Genomic DNA, 13,812 nt, shown 5'->3' with positions numbered 1-13,812 from the left:
AGTGCATGAGGTGGGTGACGAGAGGGCACCCCAGGGGCAGAGCACTAGGAAGAGCCCAAGCACGGGCAGCAGAGGGGTAGAGAAAAGGGAGGAAGTGCAGGAAACTCTGTCGGAAGGAGCATGGATTAGGATTTTGTTTCCAGTATGGAGACAGAGGGTGAGGGAAGGTTAGGGTTCTGCAACTGTCATTTTACATAACTGAGGAAGCGGTGATAGCTTCATGAAGACTGAAGAAAGGAGAAGGAGAAAGGGGGTAAATGATGAGTCTGGTTTTGGAAATGTTGAATGTAGGATGCCTGTGGAACATGGAAGGGGAGATGTCCGTTAAAACTAGTGAAATTCCAACCTGGAATTCAAGGAGATAGCCAAGAAAGCCTTGGAGTACACAACCCTTCCCTCATGTACTCACCCATTCCCCTGTCTGTCCACACATCCTCAATCCATCCGGAAATCACAGGGAGCACCTCTCTATGCCAGGTCCCACGCTCCTGTGGTTGGGGGAAGGGGCAGTGAACAAGCGGAGGCTGTTCCTGGGCTGATAAGGCTGAGCCCTGGTGCCAGGCACTTGGGGCATCAGCCTCTGCCCCAGAGGCTCACACAACAATCCTGATGCCAGGATGATACGGCTGAGGAACCCAAAGCCAAGGGCACTCGCTCTCACTCCTCTCACTATGACCTTCCTCACACTGCCTGCCACATCAGGGCTCAGAATCTACTGGAAATCTTCAGTCAGGGGGTATTAGGGGGGATGTGGATAAAGAAAGCCACTAACAATGCCCCCAGGAAAATCATTGAAGATCCAAAGCAGCTCTCCTGGTGATTTCCCTCAATTCCTGAGATGTCAAGCAAAATTGTGACAGGCCAGAGTCAAACTCAACTCACACCACAAATATAAGTAAGGAGAGTGTCTGAGTTATGTATTATAAGCAATGTATTTTCAAACTTCTCCATGCTCAAGCATTATATATTGCCCATCCTGAAATTGGAGATTCTAGGAAAAGTTTAGGGACAATGGCTCTTGGTCTAAGATTTGACAATGGAAGGCTTTTATCCTAACCCTCCTACTGTCGTTGATCCTGAAGCAAGACATTTAAATTATGGTACCTCAGTCTTCTTGCAACAAAGCTTGTTAACCACCTCATGGGGAAGCAATGCAACACATTCAGTTTTAAAATTCAGGCCACAATAACTATTATTCATTTTTACCCAGTTAATCTCTCAAGAATGAGAGGAAATCCCAGATTGAAAAGTTCAAGAAAATCTAATCAAAAGGATGAAAGTAAAATTAACGAGTTTCACTTAGATAGAATCTGTATCCTCAGGACTCTCCCTCCCAACTGTGCACAAAGTACCTTAGCATGTCTCGTGACCACTGGCTTGTATCCCAGCGGGAGAGGCGGCATGCACAGTGGGAGCTGGGTCAGCAAGCCGGGGCCGGGGGTCTGGACTAATCCTATCAGTACCACCCTCCTGGCTGAGTTTCATCATTTTATGGACTTTCTGAACTTGCATTGCTGGGCGAGGAGATGGGGGCAGATCCCAGTTGCCAGTTAAAAAGGATTTGGAGACATCAGACAACTTCCTCTGCCCTAAGGGGAGAGTTGGAACCTTTATGAAATACAACCCTCAGCCATCTGGAATGGGTACAGCAGAATTGTGACTGACCTAAAATTCAAAGAAATGTAGATGTTGGCTAAGTCATAAGAGACCATTATGCAGCACATTTCCCATTTACAGTTGACAGGGAAATAGATGAAAGCTGTCAGATGCACTCTAAAGATAAGCACTGTTGTGCCCCACATTATGTACCCCCAAAGTTCCTATGTTGAAGGCTTAACCCCTACTGTGACTGTATTTGGAAACACTACTTTTAAAGAGGCAATAAAGGTTAATGAGGTCATAAGAGTGGGGCCCCGATCCAATAGGACTGGTGTCCCTATAAGAGGGAGAGACACCCGGGCTGAAAGCACACAGAAAAGGGCTGTGTGAGGACACAGCAAGGTAACCACTTACAAGCCAAGGAGAGAGGCCTCAGGAAAAACCACACAGCTCACACCTTCATTTGGGACTTCTAGCCTCCAAAATTGTTAGAAAATCAATTTTTGTTGTTCAAGCCACCGGACCGCTGGTATTTTATTATGGCAACCCTAACAAACTAACCCTACAGGCACTATAAATACATTTTCTCCTTTAGCACAGGAAAGAGATCAGCGTTGTTTTCATCCTATAAATATGCAATCAAAGTAAATACAACTTGTTTTTGTGGACTTCCTTGTTTATTACATTTTGTGCTTCTAGTTGTTCCTCGTGTTACTTCTGAATCAATCTACCCCTACTCCTCTACCATCCTACCACAACTCACCATGATACAGAATGGAAGCTGCCATCCTCTCTCAGACAGCTGACGATAGGCTGAGGGCATAACTGGCTGCACTGACTTGCAGCACTTTGCGTAAGCTCTCCAAAGCAAAGCCAAGAAAGAGTTGTGTCTTCTTCAACCTCAGTGAGGCGCCCATCACTGATTTTCTGTTCTGCAGTGACACTTCAAGTCGAAGGCCAAACAGATGAAACTGTTATTCTAAAGGTTTCTATCCTGCTTCTGAGGGCAGTTTAGACACAGATTCACAGAGAGTAGACAGTGGGGAAGTGAAATTGATGGTGTCACACAACATCTTCTCAATAAGCAGGGCCCGGAGGGGGACATGAAAATGTCCAGCTGCCTTCATGGCCATGAGACATGGACCTACCATAGGTCCTATGATATCATATTGTATACATCACATCTGAACTCCTTGTCACCACAGAGCCAGACTTAACATTAAATAGTGAGACAGGGTGTCCAACGACCCTGACTTTCAGGGCAGACATTCTCTCTAGAGGACTAAGCTGGCTGTGACATATGACCCCATGCAGGAGTCAGCAGGGAGCCGGAACGGCAGTTGCAGAACAGTGGGCAGTCCAAAGCACGGACAGTCAACATGGTGGCCAGCTGTGGGATGCTGGGAAATGGCTCCTCCCAAGAGAGCAGCTGGAAATTCAAAGCTCGAACTATCCCAGAATTAGAGTCACCGACAGGGACATTCTCTAAAAACTGCCCAGCATTCCAAGAGTCCTGGGTGGAGCTGCAAGGCTCCTTATGTCACTCACTTCCGCCACATCCTTTGAGCCAAGAAAGTCACTTAGGACACTCAGAGTCAAGGAGAGGGGCATTAGACCCACATCTCCATTGAAGGAATGTCAAAGAATGTGTGGCCATCTTTATTCCTCCACCCCATTCTTATATACTGACTGAGGAGAAAGTCCTCAGACATGGATGGGATTTCTACATCTTGCATGAAAGTGTATGGTGTATCCAGAACTAATGCAGGAGACAGATCACACTGGAGCAAAGGCATGGGTTTGGAGTCAGACACACCTGGCTTTGAGACCAGTTATACCACTTACTGGGTGGCCTTGAGCCAGTTGCTGAAACTCACTGAATCTCGGGATTTTTGTCTGTCAAGTGGAATAATGATATATTCCAGGGCTATCCTGTGTACACCTCCTACAAAGCCCGCACCATCCTGGTCCCTTAGTAAGAGTTCATGCTTTTAAGCAAAACCAGAGAATAGTGAGCATTTTACAAAGGTATTTTTTAAATACTGTATTTATGATAAAAACCAACGCATAATCTGAAAGAGAGTGAGACGTGATAGAAAGGGCCTTCTCACTTAGCTTAAAGCAGCAATTTTCAGAGAAAATTCACTAGCAAACATCTTCCTAGAATGTCAAATTTATCCCAAAATTCCTGCCATGATATCTGAGATGGCTCTGCTTAGCAATCACATAGGTAAGTGGCAAGACAAGACCATCTTTTTTCTAAACTATAATTAATCAGGCATTGGGGACGTAGGAGAGAGTAAAACGCATGGCAGGTTGGCATGCTCTGATCCACAGTTGCTCAGCGGTGGGGATAACACCCCCTGCAGAGGGGCATTTTGGAAATGTGTTGGAGATGGAACAGTGTTGGGGGCAGGGTGAGTATTACTGCACTTAGGAAGACAGAAACCAAGGATGCTGGATGCTCGCACAGGGTTGTCCCGCATAAAGAAGAATTGTCTCACCATATAGTCACATAAGTGAAAACCTTGTTTTTCTGAACCTAGAATTAACTTATTTTACATATAAACATAGTGTAATTTCTACTCAGCTATGAGATATACTTTATTTTCCAGGAATGCAATTAGTCCATAAATCAAAGGAAGACTGTCCTGTTTTGTTCAGAATTCCAAGAGTTGTTTACCACTTTAGAAAGTCATGTCACTGGCAGCAGCACCAGCTCGTGTCATCCGTGTCACCAATGCCACTCGCCTGTTTGCAGCCACACTGACGTAGCAGATGTCAAGTACCTGATCACATTATTATGGCATCCAGAGCAGGGTGCTGGCACCAGAAGTAATTACAAATTACTTTGCCTTCACTCCTCTTCATAGTTCAGTTATGATATTACACTGATTTTTCTTACATTATGGGTGTGAAGGGTTATATTATCTGGGAATTTCACTTCAGCATTGTAAACAGGGAGTTAAACAACGTTTGTAATAAAAATGAGGGTTGAGTCTGACAGGACGGAGAGCCTACTGCTTTAAAAGAAGTTTGCTGTGGATCAAAAATGCCTTTCCAAGTGGAAACACCAAGGAATCATTTCCTTTCTGGAACCTGCTGGACCTGGGACCAGCCCAGCGAGGCCGAGCAGGAGCAGCTGGCTCAGAGGCATGAAAGAGCTCTTTTTCCTCAGCCCTCACAGGTGAAAAGACACAGAAGCCCCATCAGCTTCTCAAAACTGAAGGGAAGACTCAGCAGACTTCATACAGCCATGGGACCCTGGACAGGTCATTTAACGTAAGCCTCAGTTTTGCTATGTGTGTAATGGAGGTAAAAACTGCCCCTCCCATATTGACTTCCTATGTGGATGAAATCAGATAAATAAGATAAAGCCTGTTTAGTGCCTCCCTCAGCATCCCTGAGCATATGATGCTCAATAAATGGGGACATGTATTTATTACCACGCGTACAGCACTTGACAGTTTACAAAGCCCTTTTCCATAGACTGTTTCCTTTGAACTTTAGATACATTATGCCAAGTAACCTTCCCAACCTCTGAAATACTATATCCTATGATCCAATAAAGTAGGAGCAACACTAAAGAGTACACATGCTCTTTCCACAACACTATGCCGCCTCCACCCACAGTGGCCATAATACTTGCTCTGGGTCACACTGGTAGCCATTAAACTGGCTTTTCCCATTTGGAATCCATGCTGCACCATTCATATTTATTCTATGCAGCTCTGAGGACAAAAGTACACCCTCAAAGGAGGAAGAAGTTACTGGCAGAGGAAGCTGGGGTACATTCTGGAGGGAAAGACGCCCTTGCTAACAACTGGAGCTCCCAGCAATGGAAGGGGCCGCCGCCTGGGGATGAAGGCTGTGCTGTCTGCATCCTCCATAGACACTGGGGAAGAGTTTGAGGCTTGCCCTGGGAGGGCGCCTTCAAAACCTACTCAGCCTAAGAAGCTGGGACTCCCGTAGAGACCCCTTCTTAGAGTACAGATTTTTGCTCTCAACTCTTCCCTTCAAATGTCAGATGTTTTTGCCTCAACCTCATTATTTGGGTTAGTATTTTAATCTTCCAGCTTCCACAGAGGGGTGAGCTCCTGAAAAATGGTCTGGGACTTAAGTGGTTCCATGGTGCAAGTGTAAATTGTCCTTATTCCGTCCTAAATCTGTATTCTCCGGGACGAGGGAAAAACACAAAACAAAGCCTGGAAACTGATCACCAATCTCCCAAGCACACAAGCAGAATACAGCACATCTTGGTGAAAGGGTGCCCTGGGTTTGCTTAGCTTTGCCCACGAAGTCATGGGACCCACACTGTCTACTGTTTGAAATTCACAAGGACACACTAGGGCTTTGGTCCCATGGAAATTTCTTTTTCTTCAGCCATGAAAATGTCAAGTATAGTCATAAAAACAGTGACCTAACCTGTGCCCATAAATGTATTTTTTTAATGATTGTACTTCCAGTTTATTCCACATTACTCTGGCCTCACGCCAATTAGTAAGAACTCAGTTTCTCAGCTTTTGCCCTCAGCAGCTTTGAGCTGATTCCAAGGAAATGTGTGTGACACCAATTTTTCTGAATGTCCTTTTTCCTTACTCTGCTCTCAGAAAACTTTTAGTTCCTTTATTCTTTACTGGGTTCATGACAAATGACTTCTAACTAAAAGGAAAGGCAATAGAAAGAAAGGACCAGTCCTCAGTGATATGCCGTCACATATCATTGCTCCCCCAGACATTGTCACATTGATGACACCTCAACTTGAGTTTCTAACTCAATTCCCTAGAGAGAGTTTATATTCACCTGTTCTCATTAAGGCAACACACAATTGTACGACTTCTCACTGTGGGACCAATTAACCATTTCCACATCAGGCACCAACATAACTCCATACAATTTGCCCTCATTATTTATGCTAAGTACTTAATATTAATTGTTACACTCAGAACAAGAGCTCTATTTTCACACAGTGAGTGGTGATTTCAAACATTAGAACCAGTTGGGGTTTTTTTGTGTGTTTTTTTCACTGTTTTTATGCTTTGTCTGTAATTGGTGCACCAAAATGCAAAGCTATCTATAGCTTTCCACTTGTAGCATTTTTTGCAAGTGAGCTTTTAAAGTGGCACAGTCAAATGTGTTTGAGCATCTTTTGGCATCTGAAAAGAATTCCCAATAAAAAGGAGAAATGCACATATGATTGGATTGACCCCAAATCTCATGGCAAACTGCCCCAGCACAGTCAACAATGGCAACAGCGTAAGCCAATGACCACAGGTTTCTGAAGACTGAATAATAACAGAAATCTATTCCCACAGTGGAATTTTTTACTGATCAATAAATTCAATGACATTTTTTAGTTATTCTCTTTGGGATGAACAGCATATCTTAATAGCTAATTGTGTGATTAAGCCTTGACATCACCACAATTTCCCAATAGTGAGTGTACTAAATCTTAAAGGACTGTGAAGGAAAGAGGTCAGCCTCTTTTTTGAAATACCATAAAGAATGAGAATGATTCCTATTGGTTTGTAATTGTTTAGAAATGTTTAGGCCCAAAGGAATTGTATAAATTACACGACCTCCAAATCCTGTCTCCAAAACAAAAAGTATGAATGCTGCGGAATTAGCTTTCACCTTGTTTTTCTCTTTAGTTCTTCCTTTCCTCATTCACCAAGGCCACGGTTGCCTGTCAAAATAGGATTAAAATCCTGAGGCCAGCCCCAGGCCAGCTCCAAAGCTGCGTCCAAGGCAGAGCCTCAGACATGGCCACTGTGAGTGTTTACATTGGTCTGGTGAGAGGGCCTGGCTCCCGACACCAGGGAAAAGCACACTCCTTGGTTTGACCCTGGTTTTCTCATCAGAACAGTGGTGTCCCAGGATGACTTGTGGGCAAATGTGAAAGGGAAAACAGAAAATCTTTCCTTTAGTCCGAAAGGAAAAGACCCATAAGGTCTATAAAGTTCCAATCATACGCTGCTGTCAGCTGTTACTGAATCATTACTGAACTGCACCAGAGTATAGGAGGGAAAGTGATGGTCAAGTCCATTGGAAGAGGGATGGAATAGGCTCTCTCCTCTGAGTTTTATCCCAGGAACTCTGTGTTCAGAACGTGCCATTTTCCCGTGGTTTGACTGAGACCCAACCAGCATAATTCTGTGCTCTGCCCAGCTCAGCATTTGTTCCCAAGTTTAGTACCCATCTTCGTGAAAGGTTGCAGATTTCTTCAGGATTACTTTCGAGTCATATGTTTCCATTTTAAAAGAATGAAGACTTTTGCTCAATAGTAATCAGCACAGAAAGAGGAAAAGGGCAAAGGCTCTTGTTACCGAATATTCAGCGCCCAAAAATAGAATCACCATCATGGGGCTAATCGGACAACGTCACCACCTTTCAAAGCACAGCGTTGACACTATTTTTCCCTGGCACATTCATTTTCTCATAACAGCCAACTCCACTCCTGTGCTTCTGTATCATACACCTTATGGAGAACATAAGGCCACCGCTTGCCAGCCCTGTCCCTTCTCCAAAGGGCTGGCACAGCCTGGCTGCAGGAGCGTGCAATCATCCTTGCAAATCAGCAGCAGTGGGATCAAGGTCCATTTGTGTGATCAATAAATGTGGCTGCTGGAAAGAAATGCACATCTGCCTCCCTACAAATAAAAATGGAGGTAGAACCTGTCTGATTTGGTGAGAGAGTAAAGAGGAGTTTATAGGATTTTGTGCTCCCAGATTCTCTAGAAAACACAATGGATCAAACAGTAACAACAGCAATCCCAGGGAAATCCATGGGGCTGATCTCAAATATTCCCATTTCTCTAGGGAGTCACATAGATTCAGGGACATGACTTTTCAGCTTAATACAAAGTTAGAACTGACATGGGGCAATAAAGTCCTTTCTGTCCTAAAACAGTAGTTCTCAAAGTCATCATTGCAAGAAGCAAGAGGTATTTTATCTCCTCAGTGAGGGCAACGTGCCTCTTCTGAATGAAAATTTTTTATTTATTCCAGAATGCACAAATCCTGTTTGCTACTCGTCTCCATCCCACCTTCCCGAAGGCAGGGATGTTCTTGACTGTATCAGAACTGCCAGCTTAACCGAGAAGGAAGCTTTGACACCAGCATCATACCCAGCCAGTTCTCGTAGCTGAGAAATGCAGGAGCCCACGAATGCGAACATTTAAAAATCCAGAGGGAGGAGAGAGAGGTCTGATTTCTTTCTGAAGGAGTGATTTGCACCCATCACCACTTGCCTTCCAGCTGCTGTGGCCAAATAGCAATGTCCCTCACCTATAAGCTGCCAACCAGTGACAGGCAGCACTGGGCTGTGTGTGTGTGTGTGTGTGTGTGTGTGTGTGTGTGTGTGTGTCTTCAGACATTAATATGTGCGGGTCAGAATAAACCAAATTGTATACAGTCCTAGGAATGTCCAAAATGGCCCTTTTGCCTGCAGTTCCTCTGCTTCGAGTCTCAATCTAAACCTTGCATCTGACAAATGGTGGTGAGAGTTTGCAGAAATATTAAGGAATGAACCTTTGCCAGTACTGAAACCGAGGTAAATGCAACAACAATGAAAAACACTTAGAACCTTGCGGGCTTGCAGCCAAAGCACTCAAACTAGGTATATGCGTCCCAACAAATGCAGGATTTGCCACAGCAATTTATAGCAGATGCTAACAGAGATTTATAGCAGAGACTAGAGAGTGGTGTTTTTGCAAATGCAGAGGTTTGGGGCGGAAAGGTAAAAAAGGAAAATAAAGAAAGAAAGCAACAGATTCAAACACAACCTAAACATTCCGAGCCACTCTTTCAATCTCAGAAATTCTACCATGATTTGGGTGATCTGAATGGTCTTTGAACCACGTTGGAAAATGTCACAATACAATAGATGTTTGAATTAAAATCCAGTAGGTTTGCCAAAAGACCAATTGTTAAAAATTGGCAGCTTTCCAGACAACTTACTAAGCTGCATACTGCCCGGGGCTGAGAGAATTGCTAATTCCAGACAAAGTTAATTATCATCTTATTGATAAAGGGGTAATTTTTTAAAGCTCATGGTGTGGCTTTTGTGACTCATTAATTAAAATTTAGAGTAATTTACTAGACACAGTGGTGGCTTCTGTTACATTATATATGTACCAAACCATCTGAGTTTTCTCCCAGGGGATGTTTTTAATTCCCTGGTCTGTCCTCACCTGTCTGCTTTGGAAGGCAACAAAAATATTTTTTAAAAACGTGTAAATCTCAAATTAGCCTTTTGGGAGATTGCAGGATTCAGAAGTTAAGATATCCAAGGAGGCACTTAATCAAAGCTGCCTCCTATAAACGTTAAATTTGCCCACCAAAATTAAGAAGCACCTGTGCTCACACTTTCACAATGTTCATCTCCAAAATGTTAGACCAAATTGTATACTATTCGTTAATTAGACGGGAAGAGTCTTTCCTTATCTCCTTTCCCTTCTCTCCCACACAATCCCCGAAGAAAAGCAGAAGGCCCCGCGAAGAGAAGCGGCACGGATGAAACTGGAGGTGGTTGGAATCCGAAGCCCCCAGCCCGACCAGGGGCAATGTCGCCTCCGACTTCCTTTAGGACCCGTGGATTGCGGTAAGCACGCCGCCGTGGCCACCTGGCTTCAGCGTGATGCTGGCTTCCAGGGGTACAGACTGGGGAGGAACAGCGTCCCGTCCCGCGGAGCTCTGCCTCGGGCTCCCGGGAGCCTCCGCCCCCACCTCTGCCGGGACCCCAGTGCTGACTCTGAGGTGCCTTAAGGGACGAGAGAGTATGGGTGAGTGATGTGTCCTCCTGCCACGCAAACTATAACCACACCTGCAAAACACTCTGAAATCTAACTCCCCAAATGTATGTAAAGGACATTTCTCTCTGAGCATTCCTTGTTTTTGATGTAAGGGAACTTCAGTAATGTGTTCCTTGAACTTGTTGAAGTATTTGAGATCCAACACTGAGAGTAAAAAAATAAAAGCCACCACTTTGTGAGAGAGGTTTTTAACGCAATCTGATTTTTACATCATTTAAAGTTTAAAAAGTTAAATAAAAAATGTACCTTTGTACTTTGGGGCATCGCTTAAATTTTTATGATAAACAAATATTATTTAACATTTTAAAATGTCAATGTTTTTTCGAATTTTCAAGATAAAAGGTCTTACAGCACGGTGACAGTCCTTGGGTTGGCTTGTTTTCTAGCAGCTAGTCTGCCTGTTTAACCTGCTGCTGGAGGAGAACTCTGCGACCCCAGCCCCCAGAACCCAAGAACCAGAAAGTGAAACTGTTTCTGCTAGTTTCACTTGCCTCGAGAACACACCACCAAAAGCAAATAAATGACTGAAAGCAATTGACTCTGGTTTCTCTTATTGTTCTCTTCTTTCTATTATGCTTCATTTACTTTTTTTTTCCATTTTGCCTCAAAATAAAAGTAATTTTGGTGGCACAGGGAAGATAAATGTAAACCTGTTAAACATAAAAGAGCTGGGGATGTGCTCTGTGTTTATAATTCCACAAATCAAACAGAAGGATAAATTTACCAAAATATTACAGTCCTTCCACATACACAATTTAAAGAGCTAAAGAAAACACATATTTTTAAAAATACATGTCACAAGTATGTTTAAAAGGTAACGGTTTTGAAGCCACCAACTTCCCTAAAACTGAGGGTTCTACATTAACATTTTATTTGAGTTTACACCATCACTACTGCTTTTCTTGGTAATTTGCACCCAGCTGCTTTTGCTCACATACCCAGCTCGTTGTCTCAGGTTAGTTCTACAAAGCAATACAAAAAGTGCTCCGCACAAATATTGTACCCCTAGATAGTTTACTTTACCACACTGTAAATTCCTTCACAGTTATTTTTATGCTTTCACTCCAAATATTATTTTTTTTAAAAAGAAGACGTCTTGACCCAAAAGAAGCAACTATGTCTCACACTCTAAAAATGATTCCTCTGGTTGAAAAGGAAGAAAAACAGTATACAACAAACATGTCAATTCTGAATCACCTGGAATTCTTTCCAAAATACCACACTGTCTTCGACCAACTAAAAAGCCACTTTCTCAGGAAGCTACTGATTGTCTGTCCCTCTGGAGTACAGTCAGAGATTCAAGAGACAGCACCGTGAGCCACCTCTTGTTTACTGTTACAGGTAGTGACTTGGACCAAGCACCTCAACCATCCATCAAATGACTTACATGAAGCCGGCACCTCATCTACCCTCCTTTCCTCCCCAGCAAGCAACCTAGCGAGGAAGCCTTGTGTCACCAAGAGGGACATGTGGAAGCGGGTTCAAGTCACACAACACCCCAACTGAAAAGGAGGGGATTGTGTATTGAAATTTGGGAAAACTGCTCCTGACATTCCAGTCACCCGGTTTTTCCCCTCAAACTAACCAGCACCAGCAACTCCCAATAAATAGTCTTCTCATCTGTCTTGGGTAATTAGGAAAAACTAGCACAAAGACATGCAAAATATTCTATCTGGTATACAAAAAAAATTTTTTTTCAATTAAAAAAACCACTCTTGCATGTACACAACACAATACTTTTAAAAATTAAATTTAGGTAAGTATTTTTATCCCAAGACATACTAGAAAATTTTAAAGTAACAAACCAAACAAAGCAAAGCAAAAATCATCATAAAAAAAACTGAACAGTTATTTGAGTTCATAATTTTTTCTACATTCAGTTCACACAACTTTCTCCATATTTAAATGCAGAGGTAAAGAGTAGTGAATATGTATATACCCCCAATTTATAAACTATATAATTCTATATTACATCTTCCCCTCTGAAATCTGATTAAGAAATCAAACATTGTATTTTGAGTAGAAGGAACTGAAGTTTACCTGCCAGCCTCAGGGGTTTGAGTGGAGGGCACTCATGTTTTGCCACAGAGGTAGGCATGCAACCCAGAAACTGAAACAGGTAACCTGTCATGCCGACAGTAGAAAGAAAAGGATCCCATGTGAGCAGCACACCCTCCGATTGTGTATCTCCCTTACCTACGGCTTGTTCACCAGAGCCCTGATCAGATTCTTTACCAGGCCAGGAATGTTGACTCAGAAGACAGAAGACTTTCGGTACATGCAAACCGAGTATTGCAAAAGCTAATCTTCCACCCGTGTGTTAGTAGCTCACAGTTAGTCTCCAGCAGCCCTGCTCTCCGGCTGCAAACATCTCATTAGACTAATGCATTCAGCACAGGCAGAAAACTCGATTTACCATAGCTACAGCAATGAATTTCCATTACGATGACAGCTTCAACCACATCATGTCCGGAAAACCAGCCAACCACTGGCTTTTAAAGAACACACATTTTACATGCAGAAAACGAGGCGTGTGTGTGTGTGTGTGTGTGTGTGTGTGTGTGTGTGTGTGTGTTTCATGTTTCCTTCCTCTTAGCAGCCCAACTAAGAGAAATGTGCAGTGTAGCTTTTTGCCAACATGAGCTGCAAGGTAATGACACTTCTGCTTCTTTGGTAGTTACGTCCTTGTAATAACCTGAATTATGTCACAATTGTCAGAATGGGTGTTTCCAACATTTCGGTGTTCATTACCCCTCCTCTGTTGCCATAGAAACGAGACTGTAACATCATCTCTTTGTCCCAGTCCTGCAGCACTGGGCTTATGAGATACTGGTGAGCTGAAAGAGTCAATGTTTGACTTTGAGCAAATAAAATAAAAAGAAATGTTCTAATGACATCATGTTCAGGAGAGACTGTGTGTTTGCCAGAAGAGCGTGCCTATGCAGGTGAACACACCATGGTCGTACATGTTAACTCTTCAGCTGCATACAACACATGTGGTCAATTCATTAAAACGGGGCCCTGACTTGGGCTCCAGATCTATGTGTGTAAGTGCAGAAGCCTTTCTACACTCATGAACACGGGTGGAGCCTGCATGGGGTGGAAATGTCCTTATACAGGAAAAGGGCTACTATTCATCCTCCCTGCCCCATTGCGCTCTTTGTGGCAAATCAGTTTATACCAGTGAGGGGACTTTTTCTTATTATTACATTTTGTGAAGTAAGGCTCCCAGTTTCATTCACCTCATCCTGGTGTTTTAGTCCCAAGTATTTCCTACAAGATGAAAGAAACATCCATTCAACAAAAATGTGGCCACCCATAGACTTACTCCTGGGGATGGGCAACGAGCAAAGTTAGCCAGGACTAAACAACAACTAGGGTTAATTAAGGCTTAGGCCAC

The 13,812-nt window shown here is 43.3% G+C and overlaps 1 protein-coding gene across 4 annotated transcripts in view; it reads right to left on the bottom strand.

Annotated features, from left to right (window-relative positions):
* The window catches only part of SCML4 (Scm polycomb group protein like 4), a 96,853-nt gene extending 84,016 nt beyond the window's left edge, over positions 1-12,837 (bottom strand). Inside the window, exon 1 of one of the 4 annotated variants that reach the window (XR_012496708.2) lies at positions 12,609-12,837. The gene's annotated coding sequence lies outside the window, so the exon portion shown is untranslated. The remainder of the gene's footprint in view (positions 1-12,608) is intronic. The other 3 variants (XM_074333362.2, XM_074333364.2, XM_074333365.2) reach the window with 3 other exon arrangements.
* Between the last annotated feature and the right edge of the window lie 975 nt (positions 12,838-13,812).

This window comes from Rhinolophus sinicus, chromosome 2, assembly GCF_057876585.1.
Source record: "Rhinolophus sinicus isolate RSI-liver-muscle chromosome 2, RSI-T2T, whole genome shotgun sequence".
Classification (NCBI taxonomy): Eukaryota; Metazoa; Chordata; class Mammalia; order Chiroptera; family Rhinolophidae; genus Rhinolophus; species Rhinolophus sinicus.
This window is presented reverse-complemented; position numbering and strand designations above follow the sequence as displayed.